Here is a 14,120-nt window from a genome sequence, read left to right on the forward strand (position 1 = left end):
TAAAATACTGAGACTCCCTGTCAAGAAAACCTGGTATATTCTCCATTTATTTAGATCTCCTTATGTAGTTTTGATAATATTTTATGTTTCTATAAAAGTCCTGTAATTACTATGTTAAATTTAATCTTATGTATTTTATAGTTTTGTGGCTAGAAAAATAGGCTATTTTAAAAATTCTATTTTTAAACCAATTGTATCTGAGGTAAACAAGTACTATTAACTTTTGTATGCAGTTTTTGTAGACAACAACCTTGATGAACTGTCTGGTTACTTCTACTAATTTGCAAGTAGATTCTCTTGAATTTGAACTTTTTAAATTTTTTATTTATTTATTTTTGGCTGCATTGGGTCTTCCTTGCTGCGCGCGGGCTTTCTCTAGTTGCCATGAGCGGGGTCTACTCTTCGTTGGGTGCATGGGCTACTCTTCCTTGGGTGCATGGGCTTCTCATTGCAGTGGCTTCTCTTGTTGCAGAGCATGGGCTCTAGGTGAGAAGGCTTCAGTAGTTGCAGCGTGTGGGCTCAGTAGTTGTAGCTCTCAGGTTCTAGAGTGCAGGCTCAGTAGTTGTGGCGCACGGGCTTAGTTCCTCTGCAGCATGTGGGATCTTCCCGGACCAGGGCTCAAACCCGTTCCCTCAATTGGCAGGCAGATTCTTAACCACTGCGCAACCAGGGATGTCCCTTGGACTTGAATTTTATATGTGTAAAATCATACCATCTGTGACAGTGGTTTCTTTTTTCTTTTTTTTTTTTTAAGCTGTGCCACGCAGATTGTGGGATCTTAGTTCCCCAACCAGGGCTTGAATGTGGACCCTCAGCAGTGAAAGCACGGAGTCCTAACCACTGGACTGCCAGGGAATGCCCTGTGACAGTGGTTTCTTATTTTTCCATTCCCCATGCCATGGTGAACTGCCTAGGACATCCACTACACTGCTAAATAGAAGTGGTGATAGCAGACATCCTAAATTATTCTTGACTTTAAGAGAATGTTTCATTTGTTTCATCATTAAATGTGAGGTTCACATTAAGTTTTAGGCAGAAATCCTTTCTTTAAAGAAAGTTCCCTTTTATTCATAGTTTTCTAAGATTTGTTAACATGAGATGGGCAAATTTTTTCTCTGTTGATATATTAACATGGTAAATTACATTAGATTTTATAAAGTTAAATCATCTCTGTAATCCTAGAATAAACCTAACTGGTATTTATTCAGTTCTGAAGAGTTCTCAATCTCTATTCAAATACTGTCTCTTTCCTCATTCTATTTTATCTTTCTTGAAATATATAAAATCTATATATTTATAGCTATAACATAGATATATAGATATAGATGTAGATATAAATGATACAGAGAGAGAAAAAAAGAGGATTACTGTTAGATGTATGTTGGATCATCAAATCCAATTGCACCCATTCTATTGTATTCTATTGTACTTCCTTTCTTTTTAATTTTTTATTTCTAATTTCCTCACTACATCCTGGTCCATTTCCTCAAGGCTATCCTTAAAGTCATCAATTTTCTTTTTTTTTTTTTACCTTTTCTTTTTTTTTTAAATTTTTTGCTTTATAACAAATTTAATCAGTTATACATATACATATGTTTCCATATCCCCTCCCTTTTGCGTCTCCCTCCCACCCTCCCTATCCCACCCCTCCAGGCGGTCACAAAGCACCGAGCTGATCTTCCTGTGCTATGCGGCTGCTTCCCACTAGCTATCTACCTTACGTTTGGTAGTGTATATATGTCCATGCCGCTCTTTCACTTTGTCACAGCTTACCCTTCCCCCTCCCCATATCCTCAAGTCCATTCTCTAGTAGGTCTGTGTCTTTATTCCTGTCTTACCCCTATGTTCTTCATGACATTTTTTTTCTTAAATTCCATATATATGTGTTAGCATACAGTATTTGTCTTTCTCTTTCTGACTTACTTCACTCTGTATGACAGACTCTAGGTCTATCCACCTCATTACAAATAGCTCAATTTCATTTCTTTTTATAACTGAGTAATATTCCATTGTATATATGTGCCACATCTTCTTTATCCATTCATCCGATGATGGACACTTAGGTTGTTTCCATCTCCGGGCTATTGTAAATAGGGCTGCTATGAACATTTTGGTACATGTCTCTTTTTGAATTATGGTTTTCTCAGGGTATATACCCAGTAGTGAGATTGCTGGGTCATATGGTAGTTCTATTTGTAGTTTTTTAAGGAACCTCCATACCGTTCTCCATAGTGGCTGTACCAATTCACATTCCCACCAGCAGTGCAAGAGTGCTCCCTTTTTTCCACACCCTCTCCAGCATTTATTGTTTCTAGATTTCTTGATGATGGCCATTCTGACTGGTGTGAGATGATATCTCATTGTAGTTTTGATTTGCATTTCTCTAATGAGTAAAGATGTTGAGCATCCTTTCATGTGTTTGTTGGCAGTCTGTATATCTTCTGTGGAGAAATGTCTATTTAGGTCTTCTGCCCATTTTTGGATTGGGTTGTTTGTTTTTTTTTTTTTTTTTTTTTTTTTTTTTTTTGGCGGTATGCGGGCCTCTCACTGTTGTGGCCTCCCCCGTTGCGGAGCACAGGCTCCGGACGCGCAGGCTCCGGACGCGCAGGCTCAGCGGCCATGGCTCACGGGCCCAGCCGCTCCGCGGCATATGGGATCCTCCCAGACCAGGGCACGAACCCGTATCCCCTGCATCGGCAGGCGGACTCTCAACCACTTGCGCCACCAGGGAGGCCCTGTTTGTTTTTTTGTTATTGAGCTGCATGAGCTGCTTATAAATTTTGGAGATTAATCCTTTGTCAGTTGCTTCATTTGCAAATATTTTCTCCCATTCTGAGGGTTGCCTTTTCGTCTTGTTTATGGTTTCCTTTGCTGTGCAAAAGCTTTTAAGTTTCATTAGGTCCCATGTGTTTATTTTTGTCTTTATTTCCATTTCTCTAGGAGGTGGGTCAAAAAGGATCTTGCTGTGATTTATGTCATAGAGTGTTCTGCCTATGTTTTCCTCTAAGAGTTTGATAGTGTCTGGCCTTAAATTTAGGTCTTTAATCCATTTTGAGCTTATTTTTGTGTATGGTGTTAGGGAGTGATCTAATCTCATACTTTTACATGTCCCTATCCAGTTTTCCCAGCACCACTTATTGAAGAGACTGTCCTTTCTCCACTGTACATTCCTGCCTCCTTTATCAAAGATAAGGTGACCATATGTCCGTGGGTTTAACTCTGGGCTTTCTATCCTGTTCCATTGATCTATCTTTCTGTTTTTGTGTCAGTACCATACTGTCTTGATTACTGTAGCTTTGTAGTATAGTCTGAAGTCAGGGAGCCTGATTCCTCCAGCTCCGTTTTTCGTTCTCAAGATTGCTTTGGCTATTCGGGGTCTTTTGTGTTTCCATACAAATTGTGAAATTTTTTGTTCTAGTTCTGTGAAAAATGCCAGTGGTAGTTTGATAGGTATTGCATTGAATCTGTAGATTGCTTTGGGTAGTAGAGTCATTTTCACAATGTTGATTCTTCCAATCCAAGAACATGGTACATCTCTCCATCTATTTGTATCATCTTTAATTTCTTTCATCAGTGTCTTATAATTTTCTGCATACAGGTCTTTTGTCTCCTTAGGTAGGTTTATTCCTAGATATTTTATTCTTTTTGTTGCAATGGTAAATGGGAGTGTTTCCTTGATTTCACTTTCAGATTTTTCATCATTAGTATATAGGAATGCCAGAGATTTCTGTGCATTAATTTTGTATCCTGCAACTTTACCAAATTCATTGATTAACTCTAGTAGTTTTCTGGTAGCATCTTTAGGATTCTCTATGTATAGTATCATGTCATCTGCAAACAGTGACAGCTTTACTTCTTCTTTTCCCATTTGGATTCCTTTTATTTCCTTTTCTTCTCTGATTGCTGTGGCTAAAACTTCCAAAACTAGGTTGAATAAGAGTGGTGAGAGTGGGCAACCTTGTCTTGTTCCTGATCTTAGTGGAAATGGTTTCAATTTTTCACCATTGAGGACGATGCTGGCTGTGGGTTTGTCATATATGGCCTTTATTATGTTGAGGAAAGTTCCCTCTATGCCTACTTTCTGCAGGGTTTTTATCATAAATGGGTGTTGAATTTTGTCAAAAGCTTTCTCTGCATCTATTGAGATGATCATATGGTTTTTCTCCTTCAGTTTGTTAATATGGTGTATCACGTTGATTGATTTGCGTATATTGAAGAATCCTTGCATTCCTGGAATAAACCCCACTTGATCATGGTGTATGATCCTTTTAATGTGCTGTTGGATTCTGTTTGCTAGTATTTTGTTGAGGATTTTTGCATCTATGTTCATCAGTGATATTGGCCTGTAGTTTTCTTTCTTTGTGACATCCTTGTCTGGTTTTGGTATCAAGGTGATGGTGGCCTCGTAGAATGAGTTTGGGAGTGTTCCTCCCTCTCCTATATTTTGGAAGAGTTTGAGAAGGATAGGTGTTAGCTCTTCTCTAAATGCTTGATAGAATTCGCCTGTGAAGCCATCTGGTCCTGGGCTTTTGTTTGTTGGAAGATTTTTTATCACAGTTTCAATTTCAGTGCTTGTGATTGGTCTGTTTATATTTTCTATTTCTTCCTGATTCAGTCTTGGCAGGTTGTGCATTTCTAAGAATTTGTCCATTTCTTCCAGGTTGTCCATTTTATTGGCATAGAGTTGCTTATAGTAATCTCTCATGATCTTTTGTATTTCTGCAGTGTCAGTTGTTACTTCTCCTTTTTCATTTCTAATTCTATTGATTTGAGTCTTCTCCCTTTTTTTCTTTTATTTTATTTATTTATTTTTTTTAGATGAACCCATGGGCTCTTTTTTTTTTTTTTAGATGTTGGGGGTAGGAGTTTTTATTAATTTAATTTATTTATTTTTGCTGTGTTGCATCTTCGTTTCTGTGCGAGGGCTTTCTCTAGTTGTGGCAAGCGGGGGCCACTCTTCATCGCGGTGCGCAGGCCTCTCACTATGGCGGCCTCTTGCTGCAGAGCACAGGCTCCAGACGCGCAGGCTCAGTAGTTGTGGCTCACGGGCCCAGCTGCTCCGTGGCATGTGGGATCTTCCCAGACCAAGGCTCGAACCCGTGTCCCCTGCATTAGCAGGCAGACTCTCAACCACTGCACCACCAGGGAAGCCCCTCCCTTTTTTTCTTGATGAGTCTGGCTAATGGTTTATCAATTTTGTTTATCTTCTCAAAGAACCAGCTTTTAGTTTTATTGATCTTTGCTATCGTCTCCTTCATTTCTTTTTCATTTATTTCTGATCTGATTTTTATGATTTCTTTCCTTCTGCTAACTTTGGGATGTTTTTGTTCTTCTTTCTCTAATTGCTTTAGGTGCAAGGTTAGGTTGTTTATTCGAGATGTTTCCTGTTTCTTAAGGTGGGATTGTATTGCCATAAACTTCCCTCTTAGAACTGCTTTTGCTGCATCCCATAGGTTTTGGGTCATCGTGTCTCCATTGTCATTTGTTTCTAGGTATTTTTTAATTTCCTCTTTGATTTCTTCAGTGATCACTTCGTTATTAAGTAGTGTATTGTTTAGCCTCCATGTGTTTGTATGTTTTACAGCTCTTTTCCTGTAATTGATATCTAGTCTCATAGCATTGTGGTCGGAAAAGATACTTGATACAATTTCAATTTTCTTAAATTTACCAAGGCTTGATTTGTGACCCAAGATATGATCTATCCTGGAGAATGTTCCATGAGCACTTGAGAAAAATGTGTATTCTGTTGTTTTTGGATGGAATGTCCTATAAATATCAATTAAGTCCATCTTGTTTAATGTATCATTTAAAGCTTGTGTTTCCTTATTTATTTTCATTTTGGATGACCTGTCCATTGGTGAAAGTGGGGTGTTAAAGTCCCCTACTATGATTGTGTTACTGTCGATTTCTCCTTTTATGGCTGTTAGTATTTGCCTTATGTATTGAGGTGCTCCTATGTTTGGTGCATAAATAGTTACAATTGTTATATCTTCTTCTTGGATCGATCCCTTGATCATTATGTAGTGTCCTTCTTTGTCTCTTCTAGTAGTCTTTATTTTAAAGTCTATTTTGTCTGATATGAGAATTGCTACTCCAGCTTTCTTTTGGTTTCCATTTGCATGGAATATCTTTTTCCATCCCCTTACTTTCAGTCTGTATGTGTCTCTAGGTCTGAAGTGGGTCTCTTGTAGACAGCATATATATGGGTCTTGTTTTTGTATCCATTCAGCCAATCTGTATCTTTTGGTGGGAGCATTTAGTCCATTTACATTTAAGGTAATTATCGATATGTATGTTCCTGTTCCCATTTTCTTAATTGTTTTGGGTTCGTTATTGTAGGTCTTTTCCTTCTGTTGTGTTTCTTACCTAGAGAAGTTCCTTTAGCATTTGTTGTAAAGCTGGTTTGGTGGTGCTGAACTCTCTCAGCTTTTGCTTGTCTGTAAAGGTTTTAATTTCTCCATCAAATCTGAATGAGATCCTTGCTGGGTAGAGTAATCTTGGTTGCAGGTTTTTCTCCTTCATCACTTTAATTATGTCCTGCCACTCCCTTCTGCCTTGTAGAGTTTCTGCTGAGAGATCAGCTGTTATCCTGATGGGGATTCCCTTGTGTGTTATTTGTTGTTTTTGCCTTGCTGCTTTTTTTTGTTGTTGTTGTTGTTTTTTGCGGTATGCGGGCCTCTCACTGTTGTGGCCTCCCCCGTTGCGGAGCACAGGCTCCGGACGCGCAGGCTCAGCCGCCATGGCTCACGGGCCCAGCCGCTCCGCGGCATATGGGATCCTCCCAGACCGGCGCACGAACCCGTATCCCCTGCATCGGCAGGCGGACTCTCAACCACTTGCGCCACCAGGGAGGCCCAGCCTTGCTGCTTTTAATATGATTTCTTTGTGTTTAATTTTTGACAGTTTAATTAATATGTGTCTTGGCGTATTTCTCCTTGGATTTATTCTGTATGGGACCCTCTGTGCCTCCTGGACTTGATTAACTATTTTCTTTCCCAGATTAGGGAAGTTTTCAACTATAATCTCTTCAAATATTTTCTCAGTCCCTTTCTTTTTCTCTTCTTCTTCTGGAACCCCTATAATTCGAATGTTGGTGCGTTTAATGTTGTCCCAGAGGTCTCTGAGACTGTCCTCTGTTCTTTTCATTCTTTTTTCTTTATTTTGCTCTGCAGCAGTTATTTCCACTATTTTATCTTCCACCTCACTTATCCGTTCTTCTGCCTCAGTTATTCTGCTATTGATCCCATCTAGAGTATTTTTTATTTCATGTATTGTGTTTTTAATCGATGCTTGATTCATCTTTAGTTCTTCTAGGTCCTTGTTAACTGTTTCTTGCATTTTGTCTATTCTATTTCCAAGATTTTGGATCTGGGAAATAGAATCTTGGATCATCTTTACCATCATTATTCTGAATTCTTTTTCAGGTAGACTGCCTATTACCTCTTCATTTGTTAGATCTGGTGGGTTTTTATCTTGCTCCTTCTCCTGCTGTGTGTTTTTCTGTCTTCTCATTTTGCTTATGTTACTGTGTTTGGGGTCTCCTTTTTGCAGGCTGCAGGTTCGTAGTTCCCGTTGTTTTTGGTGTCTGTCCCCAGTGGCTAAGGTTGGTTTAGTGGGTTGTGTAGGCTTCCTGGTGGAGGGGACTAGTGCCTGTGTTCTGGTGGATGAGGCTGGATCTTGTCTTTCTGGTGGGCAGGTCCACGTCTGGTGGTGTGTTTTGGGGTGTCTGCGGACTTTTTATGATTTTAGGCCACCTCTCTGCTAATGGGTGGCGTTGTGTTCCTGTCTTGCTAGTTGTTTGGCTTAGGGTGTCCAGCACTGTAGCTTGCTGGTCGTTGAGTGAAGCTGGGTGCTGGTGTTGAGATGGAGATCTCTGGAAGATTTTTGCCGTTTGATATTATGTGGAGCTGGGAGGTCTCTTGTGGACCAGTGTCCTGAAGTTGGCTCTCCCACCTCAGAGGCACAGCACTGACTCCGGGCTCCTCAATTTGGGATGATGTGTTGTCTATTCCTGTATTCCACAGATGCAGGGTACATCAAGTTGATTGTGGAGCTTTAATCCGCTGCTTCTGAGGCTGCTGGGAGAGGTTTCCCTTTCTCTTCTTTGTTCTCACAGCTCCTGGGTCTCAGCTTTGGATTTAGCCCCGCCTCTGCGTGTAGGTCGCCGGAGGGCGTCTGTTCTTCGCTCAGACAGGACAGGGTTAAAGGAGCAGCCTCTTCGGGGACTCTGGCTCACTCAGGCCGGGCGGGAGGGAGGGGCACAGAGTGCGGGGCGAGCCTGCAGCGGCAGAGGTCGGCGTGACGTTGTACCAGCCCAAGGCGCGCCGTGCGTTCTCTCAGGGAAGCCGCCCATGGATCCCGGGACCCCGGCAGTGGCGGGCTGCACAGGCTCCCGGAAGGGCAGTGTGGGCAGTGACCTGCGCTCACACACAGGCTTCTTGGCGGCGGCAGCAGCAGCCCCAGCGTCCCACGCCCATCACTGGGCTCCGCGCTTTTAGTCGCGACTCGCGCCCGTCTGTGGAGCCCCTTTAAGCAGCGCTCTTAATCCCCTCTCCTCGCGCACCAGGAAACCAAGAGGGAAGAAAAAGTCTTTTGCCTCTTCGGCAGCTCCAGAGTTTTCCCAGACTCCCTCCCGGCTAGCTGTGGCACATTAGCCTCCTTCAGGCTGAGTTCTCGCCGCCAGCCCCAGTCCTCTCCCTGCGCTCTGACCGAAGCCCGAGCGTCAGCTTCCAGCGCTGCGCGCCCCGGCGGGCGAGCAGACAAGCCTCTCGGGCTGGTGAGTGCCGCTCGGCACCGATCCTCTGTGTGGGGATCTCTCCGCTTTGCCCTACCCAGGTATGTGGGGGGTTTCTTGCCTTTTGGGAGGTCTGGGGTCTTCTGCCAGCGTTCAGTAGGTGTTCTGTAGGAGTTGTTCCACGTGTAGCTGTATTTCTGGTGTATCTGTGGGGAGGAAGGTGATCTCCGCGTCTTACTCTTCCGCCATCTTACCCGGAAGTCCATCAATTTTCTCTTAATCAGAATCTAACCAAATATTAGATCCACTCACTTAAGTCTTAACTAATGACTACTTTTTGATATTTCTAAACATTTTATTAAATTCTTTTTCAGTCTGTATATTATATTCTTTTTCATAAAGTCCTAATATTTATGGCTTTTATTACTTCATTTCATAGTTTGTTCATTTCACACATAATTATTTTATAGTCACTTTCAGATTATTTATGTATCTCATGTATCTCAAAAGTTTATTTTTCTGCTTATGGTTTCTGCTAATATATCAGTCAGGGTCCACTCAGAAGACAAAAACCGTATCAGTAATTTGAGTTAGGACAATTTAATATAAAAATTATTAATTAGTAGAGGTGGTTAATAACACAATGGGATAAAAGAACACTAAAGAACACAAAAATAGTAAATATAGAGAACAGCTATTATCTCTAGGTTGAGGGTGGGTGACTAAGGAAGAAACAAGTTTGGAAAAGGACCCTTACACCACTCCAACTCCCATCCCATTAAGCCTGAGGTTCAGACCTCAGCCTTAGAGAGGGTGTGATTTGAGCCTACTGGGTGGCAAAGTTTTCTGGGGTGCTGTAGGCCAGAGCTGTTTCACAGGAAACTGTCCATGAGGTACCAGCAACATTTGCTGGGGTACTATAGGCCAGGGATGGTCTGCTGGAAGCTGCCTGCTGGGGTATGGGCAAGTCAGAGGTGGCATGTAGAAAACTGCCCATTGGAATGCCAGCAGGTGAACTCCACTGGGTCTCCCAAATACTGATAGCTGAGTCTTAGGACGAAAAGAAAAGATGCAAGAACTAGGAGGCAACAAGAGGTAGATTTGGATCTGATAATCAATAATTTGATAACTAGCTGTCTTAGTCAAGTTTGTTTACTCCTTAATTTAGTATGAACCTCATGACAGCTCTATGAGATCAGTACCATCCCCACTGTACAGGATAGAAGCTGAGGTTTACTGAGATGAGGTAATTGTCTACAGCCATCCATCTAGTAAATAGTCAAAATAAGACTAGACCCAGATAATTTGATTCCAGAACCCTCTCTTAACCACTGCACTCTCTGCTTCCAGATTCACCTGAGGAAGGCCAATTAGGAAGCTGGTATAGTGGTCCTGGCCTGGGTTGAAAAGGCAGTCGTGAGAACATTGGTGAGAATAGCTGGGGAAGACCTTTCAGAGTAAGATTCAACAGTTTGGGTTTCCCTCATGGTGCAGTGGTTAAGAATCCGCCTGCCAATGCAGGGGACACGGATTAGAGCCCTGGTCCAGGAAGATCCCACATGCCACGGAGCAACTAAGCCCATGTGCCACAACTACTGAGCCTGCGTTCTAGAGCCCTCGAGCCACAACTACTGAGCCCACGAGCCATAACTACTGAGCCCACGAGCCACAACTACTAAGCCCATGTGCCACAACTACTGAAGCCTGCGTGCCTAGAGCTCATGCTCCACCAGAAAGAGAAGCCACTGCAATGAGAAGCATGCACACCGCAATGAAGAGTAGCCCCTGCTTGCCGCAACTAGAGAAAGCCCGTGCACAGCAACAAATGCAGCCTAAAATAAATTTATTTAAAAAAAGATTCAACAGTTTTGGACCAATTACATATAGTCGTTACCCCAGGATAATCTCAACTTCATATGTTCTATGCCATGACCCATAAGGGCATTTGCATTTTACAGACTGTGGGTTCAGAAAATATGGCCCTCATAAATCTGAGGTATACATAAAAGTCAAAAAATAAATCCTGAGAGAAGCACAGTACAAACTCCAGTATTCAATTTATATGATTTCGTATAAGATTTATAACCAATAAAAATGTTTATACAGAATAATTACACAAACACACACATATACACACTCACACACATATGCCCTCCAGCACAATATTCTTAGGTCTGAGTTTGTTTTTACACATACCATAAATATTCTTAAGGTTAACTGAAAGCAGAACATGTGAACGACTTGGTGTAAATGTTAACTCCTGTTCAAGTTCCTCTTTTGCTTAGCTTTTCTCAGCCTTTTTTGACTTTTAGTGTCAAAAGATCAATATATAATAATAAAAATGACTGAGAGGATGTCTAATTAGGTCTTGTTTATACTCTAGATATCCTCTCAATCACTTTTATTGTTGTATACTTATCTTTGGGCACTAAAAGAACGAACAAACTCAAGACATCACCTCCCCCAGTGTATCCACATCCTAAGCCCCAGAATTTGTGAATATGTTATATTACATGGCAAGGGGGCATTAAGGTTCCAGTTGGAATTAAGGTTGCTAACCAACTACCTTGAGATGGGGAGATCAGCCTGGATTATCCAGGTGGGCTCAATGTACTTACAAGCGTTCTTAGAAGTGAAAGAGGGGGGCAGGAGAGTCAGAGTCAGAGTGACATAATATGGGAAAGACAAATTCTCCCCTGGAGCCTCTCGAAAGGAACAGAGCCCTGCATACACCTGAGACTCATTTTAGCCTGAGACTCTTTCAGACTTCTGACCTCCAGAACTGGAAGATAATAAATTTGTGTTGTTGTAAGCCACTAACTTTGTAGTAATTTCTATAACAACTATGGGAAGTGAACACATCTTGCCCCTACATCTGAAGAGGAGGAAATTTTGGATTTAAAGCCTTAAAATCCCTCTTCAAATAATAATCCTAAGAGTGAATGAATAAATCTTACTTGTCGCACTATACATCCCTTGCCTGCTCAGATTCTAAGGCCTGCACACTGATTTTTGTCTCGTCCATAAGTAAACTGCTCCCTAGGACTAAGTCCTGCAGCTTCACATTCAGAATTTCTCTTTTAAGAAAATGTCTCATTCACTCATTTGATTAGTGAGTGAGTCAACAATCATGTATACCTCTAGCCAGACCTCTCCCCTGGACCTCAGATATCAAATATCTAACTCATACCAACCAATATTTCAACTTAATATGTCCAAAACCAAATTCCTGATGTTCCTACCCACTTTGCAACTTCCAGAGGCTTCTTCACTTCAGTGGATCCAAAGTCCATTCCTCTACTTGCTTTTAGGCCAAAATATTTGGAGTCATCCTTGCCTCCTCTGTTTCCCTCACACTTCCTATATAATCCCTCAGTATACCCTGCCTGCTCTACATTCTGTAACAACCTAACAGGGAAAAGAATTTGAAAAAGAATAAAAGTAAGTAAATAAATAAATGTTCTCACCACAAAAAAGACATGATAATTATATGATGTGATGGAGGTGTTAGCTAATGCTATGGTGGTAATCATTTTGCAATGTAAAAGTGTATCAAATTGACACACTGTACACCTTAAACTTATACAATGTTACATGTCAACTACATCTAAATAAAGTTAGTAAGATACTTAATAAATAAATCACAATTTTTTAAAAAAAATGTATACTTCTCGCAGCCCTCATGATCACCATCCAACAGGCCACTTTTTCTCTTGCCTGAGAGCCTCCAACCAGTCACCAGCTTTGCTCCCTTCAGTCTGTTCTCAAGCAGCAACCAGACTGGTCACATTTAGGACCTAAGTCCAACCCCTTCACTTCTCCAATCAACCACTCCCATCTTTTCTCATGTCACTCGGGAGCAAAAGCCAAAGGCCCTGCTCCCGCCTCTGCTGCCCACTGTCCTCATTTCTGTGACTCTCTGTGGCACTCGCTCAGCTCCAGGAACACCAGCCTTCTCACTGTTCCTAGAACTAGGTAAACACACGCCTGCCCCAGGGGCACGGGGCTTGTTGCTCCCTCTGCATGACTCATTCCCTCAGTGAGGCCTTTCCTGCCCAGCGCATATAAAAAAGCAACACACCTACCCCTCACCCCTTCTCCTGCTGCCTCCTATATAACTTAACCTGTTTTATTTTTCTCCATAGTGCTCATCGCCATCTCTTATATTACATATTTACTCACTGATTTGTTGGTTGTCCATTTCCCCTCAACCCCACTAAAATGTAAGCTCTGTGAAAGAACTGTACCTGACACATAATAGGCACATACACAAATATTCTTTGAGTAAGTAAATGAATGAATGAATCAATCAGTATTGAGCTCCTGCTACATAAATAACAGTTACAGGTAGGGATACAGAGACGAATGAAACACAATATTTGACACTGAGGAATTCATGGTCTAGAGCAGCACTGTTCGACAGAACTTTCCATGGCGATGGAAATAGTCTCTATCTGTACCACCCAATACAGCAGCCACTAACACCAAGTGGCTACTGAGCACTTGAAATGTGGCTAGTGTGACTGAGGAACTGAATTTTTATTTTATGTTAATTACCTTAAATTTAAATGTAAAGGTAGCATGTGGCTAGTGGCTACCATACTGGACAACACAGGTTTAGAAGAGGAAGTAGATCTGTTAACCTGTAACACCGGTAAGAATGCAATGTAATTAGTGTACAGTAGAGACAGGCAAGAAAGTACTCTGGGAACCCAGAGGAGAGAGCCACTAATTCTGCCTGAGTTTAGTTCCCTCCAGTAGACCTCCCAAGAGCTCTCTGTGCTTTTCCCTCACATCACTTGGCATTCCTGTATTTATGATTTATTTGTAATCATTTACTTGATGTCAGTCTTTGTTACTAAGCTATGAGAGCTTGAGCTGTGACCACCCTTAGCTACTGATGAATGCTTTGCACATAGTAGGTGAACAATGGATATGTGGTTTGACTGACAGTTGAGATGGTTATGAGAGGCTTCTTGAGGAGGTGACATTTGAGTTGGATCTTAAAAAGTGAGGAGGAGTTTGCTAGGCCAAGGCCAAGATGGGGTAAAGGGATGGTAGGAAGGGAAAATGACCCATACAAAGGCAGACAAGCATGTGAGTTCCAGCACTTCATTAGTGGACTGGAGAGTGAGGTGTGGTTATAATGCATACATTAAGGTAGATGTACTCACTTCTTACTACTTGAAAGTTCAATTTAGACAGCTTGGTGAGTAAGAAAATCCAAAACACAGTGTGAAATGAAGAGTTGGGCAATTGTTTAGTGAACTGTGACAAAGCAGACTTGGACTTTTTCACATCGTTATCCCATAATAGCCTTGTAATAAGTAGAGACTAAATTTTCTCTAGGTTTTACCTAGATCTAGAATATTCTGATATTTCGGCT

The 14,120-nt window shown here is 41.5% G+C and overlaps 1 long non-coding RNA gene across 1 annotated transcript in view; it reads right to left on the bottom strand.

Annotated features, from left to right (window-relative positions):
- LOC132500277 (uncharacterized) overlaps positions 1–14,120 on the bottom strand; it is a 271,126-nt gene that overhangs the window by 152,006 nt on the left and 105,000 nt on the right. The gene's annotated exons all lie outside the window — the stretch shown is intronic.

This window comes from Mesoplodon densirostris, chromosome 12 (genome assembly GCF_025265405.1).
Source record: "Mesoplodon densirostris isolate mMesDen1 chromosome 12, mMesDen1 primary haplotype, whole genome shotgun sequence".
In the NCBI taxonomy this organism is placed as follows: domain Eukaryota; kingdom Metazoa; phylum Chordata; class Mammalia; order Artiodactyla; family Ziphiidae; genus Mesoplodon; species Mesoplodon densirostris.